Source organism: Rattus rattus, chromosome 15 (assembly GCF_011064425.1).
Source record: "Rattus rattus isolate New Zealand chromosome 15, Rrattus_CSIRO_v1, whole genome shotgun sequence".
In the NCBI taxonomy this organism is placed as follows: domain Eukaryota; kingdom Metazoa; phylum Chordata; class Mammalia; order Rodentia; family Muridae; genus Rattus; species Rattus rattus.
The window spans coordinates 31081449-31095866 of NC_046168.1; positions in this window are offsets into that span (position 1 = coordinate 31081449).

Genomic DNA, 14418 nt, shown 5'->3' on the forward strand with positions numbered 1-14418 from the left:
TGTGTACCAAGAGAAACCAACCTCCTTATTCTTCATAAGTAGCCTGTGTGGGGTAATTCATTATGGTGATAAAGGCTAAAGAATATGCCTGCTGTACTTTATCCTTTCTTAGAAGCCTGTGTAAGTACAGAAGGGCTAGGTGTGCTGTCTAGCAGAGTATCTCACTGGACAGGCCCCACAGACACCCCCAAATCAATTATTTAGACACGAAGTATTAACAGTGACACTCAGAGCTCAATATGGACAGCTAAGTCTTGCTAGATGTGTGACTCAGATCACTGAAAGCTGGTGATATACTGGGGTGATTACGCTTCCTTTGAAAAGTGTATCTGACAGAAAGTGAGGGGCTTGGGTGGTATTTTAATGTTAGGAATTTGGACAGCCAAACGCTGCTTTTCTGCCTGTGTTCAGAAATCACTTCAAACAAGAAGGGATTAGAGCTATAGGATCAGAGCTGAAGCACTAAACTCAGGGAAACGCTAGCTGCTTCTCACTAACAAGGTGACAGGACAAAAATCGTCCAGGAAACCCATGGTCCTGTGAGCTGGAACAGAGGGGACACAGGCTGAATAAAGTTATTTTGGTAATTACTGTTTCCAAATGAAGTCTAATTATCTGCTGTAAGCATGCTGATTTAGCTGTTGAGCTGACTTTATTCCTGATGTAACAGATATCATCCACTGGTAATGTCTGAGTCCTAAGGCTAACACCAGGCCCTAAGAAACTGGGGACAAAAGGGAGATTCAGTGTTTACTTCCAAATCACCATTCATGACTAAAGGACGTCGGGACAGGAAGGCAAGAGCTGATGCAGAGGCCATGGAGGAGTGCTGCTTACTGGATTGCTCACCATGGTTTGCTCAGCCTGCTTTCCTTTTCTTCTTAATTAATTTATTTACTTTACACTCTAATCGATCAGGGCTTCTCCTCCCAGCCCTTCCTTAGCCTGCCTTCATACAGAACCCAGGCCCGCCGGCCAAGGGATGGCACCGCCCACAGTGAGCCGGTCCTCTCTAAGAAAATGCCCTACAGGCCTGCATGTAGTCTGACCTTATCAGGGATTCTCTCAATGAGGCTCCTCCCCTCTGGTGACTCCAACTGTGTCAAGCTGACAGTAAACTGTCCAGCACACATAGCAAGATATACCCATGAGTGTAACAGAGGAATTTTATGGCGTAACTAACTGGTTTCTGATTAGATTTAGGGGCTGTGCTAAGGTGGGGGGGGCACTTATGACTGTTATTGAATATCTGGCCCAAAACTTGTGGCTGAGAAGCTCACAGGCCCGAGGGAAGAAACTATTACTCTTATCTTGTTAAATGGGCATGGTATCAAATTGCATTCTCAATATTTGAGAACAGCTGTCAGCCCCCTTCAGAAAACTTTCTTTCTGTAGTTGACATCAGTTAATCCTCATGAGTCAGAGCACAGAGAACAACTGTAGCTGTCTGCATCTGGCCTCTGCCCAGGCTCAGATGGGAAGAGAGACAGTGAGAGCCAGAGGACAGGGAGGACGACTGTGAAGCAGGGACTTCTGGACGTGACAGGGCTGCTGCACCCATGAACCCCTAACTGTGATTTCCTGTACAGGATCAACCCAGAGAGGGAGGGTCTTAAAGCCCACTCCAGCTGAGATACTCATGGCAGCTGAAGGCTGCTGGGAGAGAGGGGTGTGGCCTAGATAGGTGGATCACACTCCAGTGGGTGACCCTATACCCTGGAGTATAAAGGTGGCACAAATTGGACTTGTTAATCTACAAAACAAAGGATTTGAAGTTGGAAATAGGATCTGGAAGGAAGAGGTGTTGATGAAAGGGAGAGGAGGGGGTGAATATGATCAGAATACACTGTATATATGAATGAAATTCTCAACAATAAATAACTGTACAATTATCCTGTCTAGGAGCTGGGAAACGCTCTAAAGCACACGTGCCACATGCCGACTGCCCAGAGGGGAGGCACAGCTTTCTTTCTCACAACCATTCCTAAGCCCTTTAGATAATTATGTAAATTAACATTACTACCTTCTTCTCACCACCTCGATGCCATCAAAGCTAAGTGGTATATGAGGAATGGTTGCTCTCCGGTCCTTGGACAGTCCTCGTGGGTCACGTTACTCTTCTCTTCATCATTAGGTTCAACTGGTTTGGATCCCGAGTTTCTCCCCAAGTTCAAATCCCAGTCCTCACACTGGGAAAAGGTCCTTAGGTGGTTGTGACATGCCCTAAAGGGGATTTCAGAGACCTAGCTACTTTCCTTTATCTGTTTCTACCTGGTCCATGTGTGTGTGTGTGTGTGTGTGTGTGTGTGTGTGTGTGTGTTGTGTGTGTGTGGTGTGTGTGTGTGTGGTGTGTGTGGGTTGTGTGTGTGTGGTGTGTGTTGTGTGTGTGTGTTGTGTGTGTGTTATGTGTGTGTTGTGTGTGTGTGTTGTGTGTGTGTGGTGTGTGTGTGGTGTGTGTGTGTGTGTGTGTGTTTGTGTATGTGTGTGTGTGTGTGTGTGGTGTGTGTGTAACTTCATGTCTTTTACCATGTAGATACTATACTATCTTGCCACAGGCCCAAAGCAAGAGCCTACCCATCATGAACTTATGCCTCTAAAACTGAGCCAACCTAAACATGTTTTCTTTCTAAATTTGTTTATCTCAGGTATTTGATGGGAAGCTAACATGAATTTTGAAGCCTTGTCTTTGAGACCACCAACCAACAATAAACAAAGTGTGAGGCTTTCTCTGAATGGTACTGCCTGCTTTTTAAATGTTTACTTTGAATCATATGTGTGTGTGGAAGGTATGTGCATGAGTGCAGGTGTCTGCATAGGCCAGAGGTGTTGGATGCCCGCTAAGCTGGAGTTATAGGTGGCTGGGAGCCACCCCAGGTAGGTGATGGGACTTAAACTCAGTCTTCTGGAAGAGACTGGAGAATGTGTGTTCCTAAGCACTGAGCCGTCTCTCCAGCCACTAGTTCTGTGGGGTTTTTGTTTGACTGTTTGTATTTGTTTTTTGATGGATGTTAATGCCAGGTTGAGCTGGGGGTACATATTAAAACTGACTGAGGACTTGGGTCTGAGGAGATGGGTCAGTTGCAAAGTGAGGGGTGAGCATGAGAACCTGAGTCTGACCTCAGAATTTATGTTAAAGATTAAAGATGGGCACAGCGACACACACTTGTAATCCCCTCAGGGGGACAGGAGACAGACAGACCCCTGGGGTTTACTAGATAGCCTAGCCAAACCAGTGAGCTTCAGGCAAGTCAAAGACCCTACCACATGCACACATGCATGTTCAGGCATACATATATATGCATCTACACATCATACAAATAAAATGTAGGTTGTTGAGGTTTGGTCTTTTGCAGTGTATTGTAATGCTAAATCCTGGGCCCCGGGGTTGGGGATTTAGCTCAGTGGTAGAGTGCTTGCCTAGCAAGCGCAAGGCCCTGGGTTAGGTACTCAGCTCTGGAAAAAAAAAGAAAAAAAAAATCCTGGGCCCCAAGGCCTAGTTGCCCCCAGGCATGAGAGAATCCACACATAGACCCCCAGAGATACTAATGTAACCTCCCCACTCAGGTTAACCTGATTGGTGAATAAAGATGTCTACAGCCTGTAGCTGGGCAGAAGAGAGCTGGGTTTGGGTTTCTGAGCTTGGGATCTGAAGAGAGACCAAAAGGAGAAGCAAGAGAGGGAAGGGGGAGAGAGAAGACGCCGTGGGTTAGGTGAATCATGAAAACATGGCCATGAGGGCTGGCTAGATGGAATATGGCAAGTAATAACTCAAGAGTTATTGATGGAGAAGTGGATTCTAACAGCTCTGAGGGCAGATCTCTACCCAGTTCTAGTGCACTAAAGGGTATATTTTTATAAATATAAAAGGTGTATGTCTTTTATCTGGGAACAGAATGATCAAAGGCAGGGTAGAAATCCCGACAGATCATTTAATTCAACAGTAGGCTTTTGTATTCAGGCATGGGAAGGCAAATCTATGATTGAAAAGATAGCTTGTAGTACCTCAAGATTACAAGAGGAGGGAGCATGCTATGAGGGCCTTTATTGTGGTTTCCATGGGAAGGCAAGGCACACAGGAGGCAAGCTTAGCATGGACTAGTTTGCAGACTCTACAATGGCAGAGCTACTCATGGTGGTCTGGTCCTCACGCTGGGGTGAGCAGTACAGTGGAACATTAGTCCTGGGTGGGAAAGTCCAAAGTTAGAGTTGGGTAGGAGTGTGTGTGACTCATACCCATGAAAGGCTCTCAGGGTGATCTCCATTTATTTTAGGACATTAGCTGTCTCCAAGTGTAACAAAATCCCCATGTTAGTGTCAGAACCCCCTGGCTGATCTAATTATATAAGGAATGGCCATGTAACTTTGGGGGCTTATTCTGAGTCTCAGTTTCCTCCTCTGGCTTTCAACCTGACCTTTTGGTGTGAATGAGATGCACAGGCAGGGGTCAGCAGCGACTAGTGCTCTATTTACTGTACATGTCTTTACTATAAGTGGCAGGGCCATGAGCACCCATAAAGACACAGGTTTAGAGGGAAGGATCACTCCCTGGCATTGCATGATGAAGGGAGTCAACAAGTGTGCTGTATCAACATCTGGCTCTTCTAACTAGAAAGTGGTCTTCTCTGTAACCATAAGTTTCTTTTTCCTTTCTATTACTATAAATATCCACAGAGGCACTGGGCATAGATCTGACAGTCATTCTTATGAGTCCATAGATTGTGCTGAATGCACTTATCCTGGAGACCCGAGAGAGTAAGTTGTTTCCATACATTGCACCAAATAGATGGTTAACTCTGCTTTCTCTCAAAGTCTTCCATCTACTGATAAATGGATCAATTTCCCATTAGCCTTTAGGAGTGGTGCTAGGAAGAGTTAGGTCTGGAAATCTTAGCATTTAAGTTCTCTCCCATGCGCAGTTTCTTCCTATCCTTCCTTCAGTGAATATTTACTATGCCCAAGACACTGTGAGGAAGCAACTTACATAGAAAAATGTAATGGATGGGAACAGGACAAGCAATGCTTTACTGTGGGAGCCAGTGTTTGCTCTTCTGTGACGTCTCCATTTCTGTAAGCGCTAAAATGAAAATAATGAGTGAAATACAGAGACACCCAGCTGGAGTCCAAAACCAGAGAATGGCTGTTGCAGACTGCAATTAATCTCCTCTGTTACAAACCTACCTCCTTTCCACCTGAGGGCTTTACCCAGGGTAATTATTCTGCATTGCATCACACCAAAGGGACAGATGCTCTCAGGCTAGTACAATAATTAACAGCATTACGACAGCACCTCAAATGCCCATCACTAGCTGACCCTGCTCCTCTGATCCAGAGTCAGGGGCAAGGGAGGTTCAGAGCCAGGGAGGGGCTCTTCACAGGTCAGTACTGTGTGAGCTGAGGTATTGACGAGCCTGGCAGGTACAGGGCAATTCTGCACTTCACTGTGTAAAAATGACCACAGCACAGGAGAGCCTAAGAAACATCACAAAACTGCCCCCCAGTGTTCTTTGTGCAGTCTTGAAAGGGGGATTGCCAAGAAGGTCAGTGTGCTGAAGATGTGGCAGAGATGAGCAAGACCCTTCAAGAGAGACAGAGAAAACCTCATCTCTTTCCTACAAGGGAACCAAAAGCAAGATTCCAAGGATCTAGATAAGTCCAGGAAGCTTCAACCTCCTCATTCTGAGTAGCGCTCAACCTCCAAGTACAAACATCTAAGCTTCTCTACTGGTGATGCTGCAAAGAACCTAGCAGGGATGTGTGGATGAAGAGCAGCCTTAGGAGACGCGAGGAACTGAGGTGATGGAAATACACAAAGGCTGAAGGAAAGTCCAGGGCAGCAAGGAGGGCAGCCATCCAGCCTGAAAAGGAAGAAAGGCAGGAGGAGAGGAAAATAAACCGAGTAAAGAGGAAGAGGATGGAGATGTTGGCGGTCAGTAAATAAGTCCTATCAGAGTTTTCCCACGTCAACGGCGTAGTCCCATCCCCTGCGTATAACTCCTTTGTGTGCACGCACGTGCAGGTGTGCATGTGCAGATGCGCATGTGCAGAGGGCAACATCAAACACCTTCACTCTCATTCTCACGTTAGTTTTGGAGGCAGGTGTTACGTGAACTTTGAACCTGTCAGTTTAGCTAGCCTGGTTGTCCTGCCAGCCTACAGATAGATCATCTCTGCGTCATCCTCCCGAGCACTGGGATTACAGGTGTGTGCCACGCCCATCCTTTCTCATGGGTGTTAGCAGGACTCAGGTCCTCATGCCTGTGTGGCAGTCACTTTACTGATGGGAGTCATCTCCCCAGCCCCTGCACTCCCATCTTTTAAAGAAAAAACTGAAATGGAAGGCTATGTAGATTTTTCCTTAAAGTGTGCAGTGTCTGGGCTGGAGATGTGGTTCAGTGGTTACAAACACTTACTGTCCCGAAGGGGATCTGAGTTTAGGTCTGAGCATCCATATGGGTGGCTCGACCACCAGTAACTCTAGCTCAGTCGTCTCAGATACCTTCTTCTTGCCTCCATGGGCACCAACATAGCATGCGCACTCTCCCTATCTCTCCCTGTCTTTCTGCCTCTCTGTCTCTGTCTGTCTCTGTCTCTCTGTCTCTCTGTCTCTCTGTCTCTCTGTCTCTCTCTCTCTCTCTCTCTCACACACACACACACACACACACACACACACACACACACACACGCCCACACTAATCTTTAAGGATGTGCAGTGTCTCCTCCTCTCACATAGGCAAGATACCACAGTCCTTATTTTTAAAAGCCACAAACCCTGCCTTATAAGATAGTTGTCGTAAATGAATGAAAATTTAAAGCTGGTTCTTGGTGCATAATGCACACTAATTACACACAGGGTGGGTGGCTTTGCTCCAGCTCATAAGAAATCATTGTTTTGGTAACTGAATACCACTACGACTGAAAAAAAAATTTAAAAAGGTTGTAGCTGTTGGCACTCCCAATTCCTCTGACTAAATAAATTAGAAACAAAACAAACAGAACAGAGCAAAAACAGACATAAAAAAACAGGCTAAGATCTGTCTAAACTTGGTCCCCAGAGCTTCCCTTCATGTGAACACCAGCCGAATCAAACTAGTACTTTGTACCGCTCTCAGTATCCACTGCACTTCAGTCATGCCCTCTCAGCATGGCACGGATAACATCTGCAGTGAAGTCAGTGGACCTGGCTTCGGCAAAGTGCTCTGCCTCCCAGAGCTAATCTTGAGGCAGGGCTGATGGTACCCATAGCCCCAATGCGCTTCTGACTGGTTCAAGGCACCAGGCCCGGCCTACACCTTCCAGGGTCTCTAGGGCTACTGTAGCTTCCCTTGGAGTATAGAACATCTTTGCGAATTCACCTTCCTTGTGTCTAAGGTTTGAGTCCTGTGTTCTTTATATCCTGGGGTGAGAAGTGAACCTGGATCGTACATGTTGTTAGTTTTCTTTTCTTTTTTTTTCTTTTTTCTTTTTTTCGGAGCTGGGGACCGAACCTAGGGCCTTGCGCTTGCTAGGCAAGCGCTCTACCACTGAGCTAAATCCCCAACCCCGTTAGTTTTCAATTCTATAGAAAACCATTCAAGGTGGTTCATGGTAGTCCAGGCCAGACATCAAGCTCATTGCTGAAACGAAGCCCAGACCTTCCTCTTCCCCAACTGATTCACTCGGGAAATGAAAGAGCCCCACTTCAGAGAACTCAAGAACTTCAAGAACTCAAAAATACAGTAATGGCACCAGCAAAGGAGCACACGTCACAGCAACAAAGGGAAGCTGCGGCTGACAGGAGAAAGCTCGCAGCGGCGAATACCATCAATGGCGGCCGGCTACCATGACCTTAGACCCTTGTTTGACCCTCACCTTTTGAAGCATCTGTTGTTGTCTGAGCCCTCACAATAGACTTACCCACTGTAGCAAATCGCCAGAGGCAAACTGGATTCTGGCAGAGAAGGCCAAATTACACTGCTTTGCAAGGCCACATCTCTATGAAAAGAAAACAAACAGAAAAACTGAACACCGGAAGTAGTGGGGCGTGACCTACCAGTGCTAGCTAAGTACTTCCTCTTGCTGTAGGAAGAGCATCAGGGGAACTTGCAAGTGGGCTTACTCCGTGTCCTCTCCCCTCCCCCTTTCACCTGTACATGCTGCCACCACTGCACCAGCCCTCAGGGATGCCAGTGACAATGCCCAGGAGTTCTCTGCTCACACGTTCCCAAGAGCTTCAGGTAAAAGCCCAGCCTTTTAATGTGCACTTCAGGCTAGGACCTTGCAAATGCTTTACGAAGAGAGTCTGTAGCACACAACAAATTGAATGAGGACCTGGGCAGGCAGAGACCAATCTCCTTTACACTTAGTGGTTCTCAACCTTTCTTGTGGTGGCCTCATCGTAAAATTATTTTTGTTGCTACTGCCTAACTGTACTTTTGCTATTGCCATGGGTCGTAATGTAAATATCTGTATTTTCTCATGGTCTTTTGGGGGTCATGACCCAAAGGTTGAAAACCACTGCTGGACAGAGGCAAGAGTCAGCCTGAGGGAGGATCAGAGGGAATAGGGGGAGGGGCGGCACGGCGCATACCCGGAGCCTGATGAAAGCCTATTTCTCTCAATTCCTCACATTCTGTGCAGTGGAGGCAACGGCCAAGGTCAAAAGCAGCTGATAAGATTGGGAGGCCTATGGAGGCCTTGTCCGAGACAATTGAGTGTTCTTCCACCTCCCACATTTCAAAAGTAACCATGAAGGTCACATCATTTGGGTACACTCCCTCACTTTGCGTGTGCTTTCAATATGAGTGTGTTAAGTACATGGGGGCCGGGGCAATTGGGTGGAAGCACATACCATGCCACAAGGAAAGCTGCTTTAGCTAAGCAAGCCCCCTCATGGTGGCTGTCAGTGTGATCTGAGCCGGGGTGGGAAGGGAGTAGGGTGGGATGAGGGGTGGAGGTGGGGGGGGGGGGTATGAGGGGTGGGGTCGGGGTTTGGAGGATGAGATGGGGTGGGGGGTGAGGGGTGGGGGGATGGGAGGGTGGGATGAGGGATGGGGATAGGGGTGTGGGGTGGAATGAGGGGTGAGAGGTGGGGGTGGGATGAGGGGTGGTGGGGTGGGATGAGGGGTGGGAGGTGGGGTGGGATGAGGGGTGGGGGTGTTGGATGAGGTGGGGTGGTGGGGTGGTATAAGGGGGGGGGATGGGGGTAGGGACTGGGGTGGGGGGATGGGGGGTTGGGGTGGGTGAAAGGCACTGTGCTGTAGCTCCTGAGTGACCAAGAACAGTAGTTGAAAGAGACTTGACTTTGCAGAAAATCAAACGTTTTATGGGAAAGGATACTTTATATTTTTCAAAAGTTATTGAATCTAAATTTTCTGTATTTGCATATATTCATTGTATTTTATTTCATTGTGATATACTCATACATGTATATCAAGTAGCTAGGAAAAAGACATTTTAAAATAAGAGCTCCTGGGGCTGGAGAGATGGTTCAGCATGTGGGAGTATGTTATACTCTTGGAGAGAACCTGAACTCAGTTCCCTGAACCCATATCTGACAAGTGCCTGTAACTCCAGTTCTGGGAAATCTGACCTCTTTGTGCATCTACACTCATGTACATATTCCATCTACACACACACACACACACACACACACACACACACACACATCTATACATAACAAAAGGGTAAATCTTTAAAAAAGAAAGCTACATGAATTTACTGTAGTTAAAGTTCCGTGTATTTTAAAGACATTTTTTAAATTAAAATTTAAGTGTCTATCTCTTAGGAATGCCTAATTGTTCTCACTGGGGAACTAGAAAAAGACCCCTCCCTGAACATGGCTAAGGTCGGGGTTCTGTATCCCAGCAGGAATATTTTAGTAATTACAAGTTGCTGGTTCACTCAAGACCAGACCTCTGGGTTGGATGTAGACATCTGCACCGAAGACAACTGTCCAGAGGCCTTGCCTATACCGTGTAATCTGGGGGACCGCTAGACGGGGAAGCTACTTGAACTGCAAACTACAGGAACAGTAACTCCATTCTTGACTCCTATAAAATGGAAAATGAAAAGAAAAGAATTCTTTAAATTCTCAAGTTTTTTTTTTTCCCTCTACCCACCTACGTGTTATTTAAACTTTCAAGTTATCCAGTAACCACTACCTTTGTTCCTGGCCAGTTCATACTACATAATGCACACTGGCAATCCCCCTCCCTCCCCCCTCCTCCCCAGAAAACCCACTCTCCTAATTTCCTGGATACAGCAGCATCCTACATTCCCCGCCCTTTTCTCTGAACCCTGTCTCTCCTCCAGAAGCAGAACAAGAGATATCACTCGCCCATTTCCCAGGTCACCTCCTCCCAGAGTCTACCAGGTTCACTCCCATTCTATCACCTATTTATAAATCTACCTCCCTCCCTCCCTCCCTCCCTCCCTCCCTCCCCCCTCCCTCCCCCTTCTCTCTCTCTTTCTTTCTTTTAAAAATCTTTGTTCTAGAAGCCAACTTTTTCCCAATAGACAAAGCACATTTAACTTTCTTAGAGCAAAATCAAATCTACCTTGATCCTAAATCCTCGGAGTTCCTTCTTCACACTGTAACCAAACCTCTCAAAGATTAATGAGCTCAGACTGTTGAACCCTCTCACCTTCCGTTTACCTGCCTTGGTGTATGGTTACCTGGCCTCTGGCTCCAGCAGTACTACATAGAACTGCTCTCACCAAAGGCACCAACCGACTGCCTTTTTCTAACTAGTTTGCTGCCTTGTGGGGGATGTCAGGGATAGTCCAGATCCCCTAGAAGCTCCTCTCCCCCATGATGCTCCCTGTTGTCAGGCTTTCTACCCAGGATCCCAGCATTCTGTGTGATTCAACACTGTCTTCTCTGTGTACTTGCTCATTTCCTCCCATCTGCCTGTGATGCTCATTCCCCGTGGCCTTTACTCTTACGTCTCACACAACTTAACTTGGGTACTTCCTTAGTCTGTTGAGATGGTAAGAGTTGCTTCCCATGAAAGAAAAAAAAAAAAAAAAGCTTCTGACATTGGGAAGTACAAGGGATTCCCTAAAATTTCCTGTGTTACACCAGTAGATGTCCCCTGGTTGTAGCAGCACAGGAAGTTGGTGCCGCTTGGCATTCTAAGGCCACATTAGATTCTTGTGCTGCTTCTGTCAGTGAAGTAGTTGCTTTGATTTCAATGATTCCGCTAAGAAGCACCTCACTGGGGCCATAAAGTAGACAAGAATCCTGGTTTCTCTATCCTTACTTTGTATGTTTTTCTCTTTGACTCCTGGCTGCTTGCTGGATCAGTCACTTTTCTTGCTGTAACCACCAACAATTAGAAGAAATCTTTATTCTGCTTCTAGTTAAAAACCATATCATGACGGTGGGGAAGGTGTGTTGGGAGGAGCAGAGGCTGCAGGGTCACAAGGTCACAACATGCTCACAATTAGGAAGCCCAGAGGGTATAGAAAGTAGGAATGAGCTATAAAGCCTCAAGGCCCACTTCCTGTGACCAACTTTCTCCAAGTCTCTGCCTCCTAAAGGTTCTACAACCGTCCCAGCTGGCACCACCATTTGAGAACTGAGAGTTTTAAACCCACAATTATGTTTCATATTCAAAGCAGCCAGCCTGTTCGTCTCTGCAGGTCCATAGTAGTCACAGAGCCCCTCTCCAGGCTGTCTTATTCTGCTTTGGGGCTAACGGCACAGTGGCAAGCTGCTGTCTGAAGCTTGTGATCACTTTAGGGTCCAGGAACAGCACAGCCTTATAAGCCAGAGCCCTCAGACCCCCACCCACACCTGGATGAAATCAGTTACCCATGAGGGTGAGACCATGTCTGGGAACAGAAGCCATCTTCTGACTAAATCTTGTCCCATAAGTAATATGGACCACCTTGCAGAACCAGAACTGGGACACAAAGACTCCAATCACGCAAGAACTGTTTAATTATTGTACCTTTGCCTGTCCTCCTTCTTCCTCAATTTACCAGTGCCCTGTGGAGGGACCAAGGGTTCAGGGAGTTGCTTGTTCCCTTTGTCTTTTCCAATTCGGTCTCATTGAATAAATGTGCTTTGCCCTGCTTTCCCCACTGCTTCTCTCTTTAAATTGTGCTTGAGGACTTGCTTGAGGCTGCTGGAATCTGGGTTTTTGTCCTAAACTACTCTGGCACTATTGGATTTGGATGCTAGTAATAGGATCGTTTTCTAGGGAATGCTATCTGGAATGAATGAAAAGTGAAGTTCTGTCTAGTGAGACTATTTAATCCTCCGGCGCTGTATCTTTCTGTATTCACTCAGCATAAGAATCATACTTATTAAAATACATATTTCTGGACCTCTCCCATACACAGGACACCCGGCTGCCCAGGGCAAGCTCACTCCCGACATGTGTTCTAGGACCTGGTCACCACCTATGGGTCTATCACTTACGGCCAACCTTACCTGCCGATGTGACAATTACCCATTGAAAGAACAACACTGCGTTAGCTCAGCTGGAGAAGCTGGGCAGCTGAGAAATACCACAGTGAAGGAAAATCCAAAGGCGTGGTTATAGCCTCTTCCTGGGTTAGTTCTTGGCTGACGCCCTTTGTTTCTTTCTTCTTCTTCTTCTTCTTTTTTTTTTTTATCTTTATTAACTTGAGTATTTCTTATTTACATTTCGATTATTATTCCCCTTCCTGGTTTCCAGGCCAACATCCCCCTAACCTCTCCCCCTCCCCTTCTATATGAGCTTCCCCTCCCCATCCTCCCCCCATTACCACCCTCCCCCAACAGTCACGTTCACTGGGGGTTCAGTCTTGGCAGGACCAAGGGCTTCCCCTTCCACTGGCGCTCTTACTAGGCTATTCATTGCTACCTATGAGGTTGGAGCCCAGGGTCAGTCCATGTATAGTCTCTGGGTAGTGGCTTAGTCCCTGGAAGCTCTGGTTGGTTGGCATTGTTGTTCATATGAGGTCTCGAGCCCCTTCAAGCTCTTTCAGTCCTTTTTCTGATTCCTTCAACGGGGGTCCCGATCTCAGTTCAGTGGTTTGCTGCTGGCATTCGCCTATGTATTTGCTGTATTCTGGCTGTGTCTCTCAGGAGAGATCTGCATCCGGTTCCTGTCGGCCTGCACTTCTTTGCTTTATCCACTTATCTAGTTTGGTGGCTGATTATGTATGGGCCACATGTGGGGCAGGCTCTGAATGGGTGTTCCTTCAGTCTCTGTTCTAAACTTTTCCTCCCTATTCCCTGCCAAGGGTTTTCTTGTTCCCCTTTTAAAGAAGAAGTGAAGCATTGGCATTTTGGTCCTCCTTCTTGAGTTTCATGTTTCTTCAAAGAGTGGACTTCTTTGATGCAGCTTTATCACCATGCACCAAGTACACGGTGCACACGGAATGAGCACTCACCGGTCCTTATCACACTCTGCCTGTCTCCGTGTTTCCATGGGAGCCACAGCATGGTGCTCTAAGTGTCAGGCTCTCTGGCTATGTGGCTCACTCGTCCACTTGCAGACGGCCAATTGTCAGGGACCCTCTGCAGGTCACGGTTGGTCCCCTCTTTGCTTCATTACCAGCTGGGTCTCTGATGGAGATTCTTGGTGAAAGCTGGAGTTTATGCAGGTGGTTTTTCCCTATATAAACTGGCCTTAGGCACCAGGGATGGGATATACTTTGGAGATTAAGTCAGAAAACACACACCCACATTGGTAGCATAGAATGGAAGCAGGGACAAAGGGAGATGTAATCTCTGTTTCGGGGAGATCTACACAGAGTGAGCTACCATTTAAGCATCCTTGCTCGCTCATTGAGAGGTCCCAGGACATGCTATTTCCAGTTTAAGTGGACATCATATATGTACACACCATAAACTGATATGTAACAAAACAAGCAAAGCAATACAGCGTGAACAACTTTATTCCCCCCCCACTTTAAAAATCTTAGTTTTTTTTTAATTTTTTTTTTTTTTTTTTTTTTTTGGTTCTTTTTTTCGAGCTGGGGACGAACCCAGGGCCTTTTATGCTTTTTAGGCAAGCGCTCTACCACTGAGCTAAATCCCCAACCCCTTAATTTTTCTTTTTATGTCTATGAGTACACTGTCTTCAGACACACCAGAAGAGGGCATCAGTTCCCATGACAGATGGTTGTGAGTCACCATGTGCTTGCTGGGAATTGAACTCAGGACCTCTGGGAGAACAGCTGGTACTCTTAACCTCTGAGCCATCTCTCCAGCCCCATGAACAACTTGTCAAGTTGTTGCCCATGGTTGTGGCTAGTGGTGATACCTTTAGAGCTCAGGAAGCAGAGCCAGGTGGTGGATCTCTATGAGTTCGAGGCCAACGTGGGCTAGACAGTGAGATCCTGTCTTAAAAAAAAAAAGGGGGTTGGAGATTTAGCTCAGTGGTAGAGCGCTTGCCTAGCAAGCACAAGGCCTCCTCAGCTCAAAAAAAAAAAAAAAAAAAA